A 7721-nucleotide genomic window follows, 5' to 3' on the forward strand; every position below is an offset into this window, starting at 1 on the left:
GACTTTTCATCAGATCTTGTTCTTCTTCCAGCATTATTGGACTTACTGATGTCAGATGAGATGTTCTTGACATTAGACTTAGACCTTACATCCATCTTTTTCTGAAGTTTATTGAACTGTCTTCCCAGTAATGCTACATCATTTGCCAGATCTTCATCAGTATCTTGACCACTTTCTTCCTCTTTCTCTTTAGTGTTTGACATGAAGGCTATGCTTTTGGCTTTCTTTTTAGATCCATCACACATTCCCATCTCAAATGTTTGGAGGGATCCAATTAGCTCATCAACTCTCATATTGGAAATGTCTTGAGACTCTTCTATGGCTGCCACTTTCATGGCAAATCTCTTAGGAAGTGACCTGAGTATTTTCCTCACTAGTTTTTCATCTGACATCTTCTCACCCAGGGCTCCTGAGGTATTAGCAATTTCAAGGATATTCATATGAAATTCATGAATATTTTCATCTTATTTCATCCTCAAATTTTCAAACTTGGTAGTGAGCACCTGCAGTCTAGACATCTTCACTCTAGAGGTGCCTTCATGAGTGGTTTTGAGAATGTTCCAAGCATCTTTAGCCACCTCACAGTTGTTTACCAATTTGTAGATGTTCTTATCTACTCCATTGAATATAGCATTCAATGCTTTAGAGTTCCCAAGGGCTAGATCCTCCCCCTCCTTGGTCCATTGTTCCTCAGCCTTCTTCTCAGTTGTAGCTTCTCCTTCCTTAGTAATAACTGGATGTTCCCAGCCTGTTAAAACAGCCTTCCAAGCCTTATTATCCAAAGATTTTAGGAAGGCTACCATTCGAGGTTTCCAATAGTCATAGTTGGATCCATCCAGAATAGGTGGTTTGTGAACAAATCCTCTGTCTCTATCCATAGTACCAGAAAGTAACGTCCATAGATCTCACCCAGAACCAGAGCAGGATGCCTGCTCTAATACCAATGGAAATTCTGGTAACAGATATGAGATGTCGAAGGTAATGTCATGACACTAATATCTGAACAACACAAGCAATTGTTAACCCAGTTCGGTGCAAACTCACCTACGTCTAGGGGCTACCAAGCCAGGAAGGAAATCCACTAAACAGAATCAGTTCAAAGACTCTCAGTAAACAACTTTAAGTTACAGTCTTTTCACCTAATCTCTACCCGTGTGACTTCTACCTAAGAACTCTTAGATATGAGATCCTACTCACACCCCCTCAATCAAAGCAGTGATATAAAATAAGAATTACAATTAAAAGAAGACACTCTTCAAAGACACATACTTGATCTTGCTTAAAAGCTTCAATCAAGTAAACACACACTCATGCTTCAAAGCTTAGAGTGGACAAATTACAACTCAAAAATCAGTCCAATTCAATCATCTATAGATGAATGAATGACTTACATACACACGACCACACAAGACTAAAACCCTTATTCTCTCTCAATATTTCGTTCGTTATTTCTTGTGTATAAAACCAGGTTTTCCATGTCCTTTATATAGAAGCATTTGGCTGAGCTTGGACATCATAAAACCCTAAAACTATTCTCCATTCATATCTTCTCATGACAGTTGATTATATCTCGTTGGAAAATAAGTCAATCTGGTTGTAATTACTGATTGAGGGCGCGTTCAATCATTACATCAATCACACATAGATTAGCATAAAAAACGCAATCATACAATACATAACATTCAGACTGAATGTTCTGTATACAGATGTCATGACATCGGGTCTAACATCTCAGTAAAATCCTGCATATTCACATTTTAAACACCCTGCAGGTACATGTTATCTTATGTCAAGACAACACTTGTGACAACTTGTGAACACTTTAGGTTTTACCAAAATTGTTGCCAACATACAAAACCAACACTTCTATTCCGGTATCATTTATTGTTAGTTCAGACATGTTGCTTTCCATTTGGGCTATAAGTCATTCGTAAGGGAAATAATCATTGATTGGAATTTGTTCAGGTTTATTCCCTTCGATTCGTGATAAGTGGTCTGCTACTACGTTTTCAGTACCCTTGTTATCTTTTATCTCTAAGTCAAATTCTTGTAAGAGTAGGATCCATCTTAAAAGTCTTGATTTGGCATCCTTCTTACTTAGCAGATATCTAATAGCAGCGTGGTCAGTATAAATAATGATTTTCGCCCCTATTAAGTAGGAACGGAATTTGTCCAAGGCGAACACAATGGCTAAAAGTTCCTTTTCAGTGGTGGCGTAGTTCATTTGGGCTGTATCTATTGTTCTACTTGTGTATTAGATAGCATGAAGTTTCTTATCCTTTCTTTGTCCTAGTACTGCGCCTACGGCGTAATCACTCGCATCACACATGATTTCGAAAGGTAATCTTCAGTCAAGTGGTTGCATGACAGGTGCGGTTATTAAAGATGTTTTTAATTTCTTGAACGTTGTTAAAAAAATTTCATCAAAGATAAAATCATCGTCTTTCATTAATAAACCCGTAAGTGGCTTGGTAATTTTCGAGAAATCTTTGATGAAATGTCGGTAGAAACCGATGTGTCCTAAAAAGCTTCGTATTTCTCGTACGGTTTTCGGAGGTTGAAGATTCTCTATGATTTTAATCTTCGCTTTGTCTATTTCAATTCCTTTATCAGACACTACGTGACCTAACACGATTCCTTGTTGGACCATGAAATGGCATTTCTCCCAGTTCAAAACGAGATTCACCTTTACACATCTTTCAAGTACCATTTCAAGGTTTGATAGACATCCTTCGAAGCTCTGCCCACAAATAGAAAAGTCGTCCATAAAGACTTCCATAATGTCGTCTATAAAATCAGTGAAGATTGACATCATGCATCTTTGGAATGTTGTGGGAGCGTTGCATAATCCAAATGGCATTCATCGGTAAGCGAATGTACCATAAGGGCACGTGAAGGTTGTCTTCTCTTGGTCGTCAGGATGGATTGGAATTTGAAAGAATCCTGAATAACCGTCTAGATAGCAGAAGTGGGAATGCTTAGCCAATCGTTCAAGCATTTGGTCAATGAAAGACAGAGGAAAATGATCCTTCTGAGTGGCTTTGTTTAGTTTTCTATAATCGATGCACATTCTACTTTCGGTCACAACTCTTTGTGCTATAGATTCGGCCTTATCATTCTTAACAACTGTAACACCCCCTTTCTTGGGTACTACATGAACGGGGCTAACCCATTGACTATCGGAGATCGGGTATATCATTCCAGCATCTAGTAACTTCTTTACTTCATCCTTGACTACTGTACTTAAGATATGGTTGATCCTTCTCTGGTGTTCTCTAGATGTTTTACAATCTTCCTTCAGCATAATGCGATGCATACAGATAGAAGGACTTATCCCTTTTAGGTCGGCGATGTTGTATCCTAACGCAGTTGGATATTTTCTTAAGATATCTAGTAACTTTTCAGTTTCCATTTGTCCCAAGTCAGCATTGACTATTACTGGTCTTTTGAGTTCAGTGTCTAGGAATTCGTATCTTAGGTTCTTCGGTAGTGCTTTTAATTCCAAGTTAGGTTTCTTTGGGCATGGCATGTGGTTGGGCGTAAGTGCTAAGCATTCGCTTAGACTGTCATTTTGGTATCGTTCATGCCAATTTTCGTCTTCAAAGATCGGAGGGATTTAGATTTTCATTATATCAGAGTATGTGGTTTCTTGCATCTCCATCTCTCTTATGCACTCGTCTATGACATCAAGTAGATAACAGGTATCGTCTATAGCTGGCGCTTGTAAGAATTGTGTCAAGATGAATTCAACCTTTTCCTCTCCAACTTCAAATGTTAGCTTACCTCTCTTTACGTCTATTATGGCTCCGGCGGTAGCTAAGAATGACCTTCCTAATATAATAGGTGTACTGGCATCTTCTTTGATGTCCAGGATTATGAAGTCTGTAGGAATGTAAAATTGTCCTACACGTACTGGGACATTCTCTAGTATATCGACAGGGTATTTGATTGAGTGGTCAGCTAATTGAACAGACATCTACGTTGGTCTTAATTCTCCCATATTGAGCCTTTTACAGATGGTTAAGGGCATGACACTAATGCTGGCTCCTAGGTCGCATAGAGCTTTGTGTATGACGAATTTTCCAATGACACTGGGTATGGAGAAACTACCTGAGTCTTTTAGTTTGGGAGGCATGTTATTTTGGATTATTGCGCTACACTCAGCAGTAAGTGTAACTGTTTCGTTATCCTCGATCTTTTTCTTATTGGATAGGATCTACTTAAGAAATTTGGAATATGAGGGCATTTGTGTGATGGCTTCTGTAAAGGGAATTGTAATGTTTAGTTGCTTCAGAGGTTCAACAAATTTCCTAAATTGCCCTGCAGTTTTAGAACTTGCGAGTCTTTGAGGATACGGAATGGGTGGTTTATAAGTAGGTGGAGGCACATAAGGTTTTTCTTTCTCTTCGGCCTCTCGTGTATTATCTTCCTTTTCCTTCGGTTCACTTACCTGCTCAGTTGTGGTTTTGTCTGGTTTTTGGTACATGGCAGGATTTTGGAGTCTTGGATCTACGGGTCCGTCTATTTCTTTTCCACTCCTCAGTATAACGGCATTTGCATGTCCTTTTGGATTAGGTTGCGGCTGTCCAGGAAATGTTCCAGCGGGAGCGGCAGTAGATGCTTGTTGTTGAGCCACTTGTGAAATCTTGTTTCAAGCATTTTGTTGTGGGTGGCTAAGGCGTCTACTTTGCTCGCTAGTTGTTTAAGTTGCTCGCTAGTATGTATGTTTTGGTTCAAGAAGTCTTTGTTTGTCTGAGCTTGGGTAGCTATGAAGCTTTCCATCATTAATTCAAGGTTTGACTTCCTAGGCATGTTAGGAGCATTATTAGCTGGCTTTTGATATCCAGGCGGAATAGCGGGTGCTTGGCCAGGTGCATATAGGGCGTTGTTATTCTTATACGAAAAGTTAGGATGGTTTTTCCAACCTGGGTTGTAGGTATTCGAATAAGGATTTCCTTGTGCATAATTCACTTGATCGGTTGGGACTCCTGGTAATATCTGACATTCTGGTGCAGTGTGTTCAGGGGTTCCACATAACTCACAGTTTGGAGTCACGGCAGCCACGGTGGTTGCGGGTGGTATGGTCAAGTTGTCTAACTTTTGAACAAGGGCATCTACCTTAGCATGGACATGGTCAAGGCTACTGATTTCGTAAATTCCACTTTTTGTTTGGGACTTTTCTACTGGAGTTCTTTCACCTCCCCATTGGCAATGGTTTTGGGCCATGTTTTCAATGAGTTGATAGGCTTCTTTGTATGGCTTGTCCATAAGTGCACCGCCTGCGGCAGCATCTACTGTCAGTCTTGTGTTATACAGAAGCCCATTGTAAAATGTGTGAATGATCACCCAGTCTTCGAGACCGTGATGTGGACATATCCTTATCATGTCTTTGTATCTCTCCCACACGTCGTAGAGAGATTCTACACCTTTTTGTTGAAATTCGTTGATTTGAGCTCTCAGCATAGCAGTTTTGCTCGGCGGAAAATATCGGGATAAGAAAACGTTCTTCAGTTCTTCCCATGTTGTAACTGAGTTGGATGGTAAGGATTGCAACCAAGCCCAAGCTCTGTCTCTTAGTGAGAAAGGAAAGAGGCGTAGTCTTATCGCATCTTGAGATACACCATTCTCCTTCATAGTGTCTGCTTACTGCACAAACTTGGTCAAATGTTCATTAGGGTCGTCCGTAGGATTTCCAGCAAATTGATGTTGTTGGACGAATGATAATAATGAGGGTTTCAGCTCGAAATCGTTTCGATTTATAGCAGGGGCAACAATGCTGCTGTGAGGTTCTTGTTGGGACGGGGTAGCGTAGAACTTAAGAGGACGATTCTGTGGTCCTACTTCAGCCATGGTTTTTCGACTGGTTCAGCAGTAAGAAAGAAGATATCGGGAATATTGTACCTTTGTTGGTACTCTAGTATTCGGCGTCTTATATATAAGAAACGCTCTAATTCAGCGATTGGCGGTGCTAAGTTATCGCCTTGTGAGCGAGTACTTGGCATACAATCGAGGGAAATAAGGGAAAAGAGATTTTTTTTTCTTTCTTTACCTTAGTCTATACCGTGCAACGAAAGAATCACACTATTTGACTAAATCAGGTCCCCGACAACGGTGCCAAAAACTTGATACATCTCATGACTGTACATAGAATATAGTCTATCGGGTACTTGACTGCAAGTGCACAGTCCAGTCGTTTTAGTTTTGAAAGATATTGAACCCACAGGGACCGATGGTCAAACTAATGCTACTGACGTTACTATGTTTAGCTAAGGGAATGATTTTTAGAAGTTTGGTTGAAGAAAATTAAATCTAAGGGAAGTTGAGTTTTAAGAAAGTGTTAATAGGAGGATATCGGTATGCAACACATTAATTGTCAGGGATTCGATAAGTCATCGGTATATAATTTAAGTACCAAATATCTTTTAGTAGAAAATACTTATTTAAAAGGCTTTATCTCACACTCTCGTGATTGTTGATTCGGACTATACCTTTAAGTCAGAATGTACGCTCTCGCTGTCCCATTTGAAGTTAAAAATACTTTTTGAAAATAGATAAGTTCTAATGGCTTTTAAAGTGCTCTCGCTGTTTTTAAAATCAATGCCTAGTTTTTACTATCCAGTTCGGGCCTCACGCTCTCGCGATTGTCGGTTCTCACCTTAGTTAATTTCCCACTCTCGTGGCAAAATCGTATTAAATAACTTCTCACTCTTGTGACAAAGTTAATTAAATTTAAATTAAAAACCTCAGCCAAAAAGATTGTTTGAGACAAGAAGTTTTTCACCGATTATTATTAAATCCCATCTAATTAAATTATTACATACCGATACCGGTAATTTAGCCAAACATGTTAAATAACGCAAACACAGACGAACATAAACATATTACCAATACAGCAAACATTTATAATAATAACAAAGCAATAACAATAATAATTGAACAAAAACCTGGCAATTGGATTAATAGAATACACCGAATCTTGAAGTACTTGAGCAGTCCTCCACAGGTCGGTAGGATTCTGCTTCTTCGAAATAATTGCTTAAACTAAATTAAATAAATTGTAGTAGTTCTCCAGTGTAGGAAACTACTACTTTGGCTAAATAAAAAACGGAAAGGGAAAGGGAAAATGGAAACTCTAAACGGAACGGTAACTGAATTGCGGTAGAGGAAACAATGTTGCTGAAGAAAAATAATACTAGAAAGCAAAATTGCTGTAGAAAATAAATTGCCGAGAAAAAATTGAACGTCCTCTTCGTTTCCAACATCTGTCTCTTTATATCCCCTCGTAGGTCATGGCAGTTGAGAGAAACAAGGATGACTTGGTTGAGTGAGGAATCCACATTCAAAAGGATTGTCGTTTTGCCAATCAACAACATGCTTCATTTGCAGAAGGAGAAAATGATGAAGGTAATTTGTTCTTTGCTTGTCAAAAAGCATTTCAAGAAGATAAAAACGTGTGGTATTTGGATAGCGGTTGTAGCAATCATATGACTGGAAAGAAAGAAGCTTTTATAAACACTGATTCTTCATTTGACTCAAAAGTTAAATTGGGAAATGGAGAACATGTTGAAGTAAAAGGAAAAGGCAACATTGGAGTTACAAAAAAGCAATGAAGCAAATTCATTTATGACACTCTTTATGTGTCAGAGTTGGATGAGAACTTGCTAAGCATTGGACAACTTTTGGAGGATGGTTATTCTTTAAATTTTGAGAATCGTGAGTGC

The 7721-nt window shown here is 38.9% G+C and overlaps 1 non-coding gene across 1 annotated transcript; it reads left to right on the forward strand.

The window, feature by feature from the left end:
* The first annotated feature begins 5356 nt into the window (after positions 1 to 5356).
* Positions 5357 to 5463, forward strand: LOC127133902 (small nucleolar RNA R71). The gene has a single exon (XR_007807704.1). It is a non-coding gene; the product is annotated as a small nucleolar RNA R71 (small nucleolar RNA).
* The last annotated feature ends 2258 nt before the right edge of the window (positions 5464 to 7721 follow it).

The sequence above is a fragment of the Lathyrus oleraceus genome, chromosome 3 (assembly GCF_024323335.1).
Source record: "Lathyrus oleraceus cultivar Zhongwan6 chromosome 3, CAAS_Psat_ZW6_1.0, whole genome shotgun sequence".
NCBI lineage: Eukaryota > Viridiplantae > Streptophyta > Magnoliopsida > Fabales > Fabaceae > Lathyrus > Lathyrus oleraceus.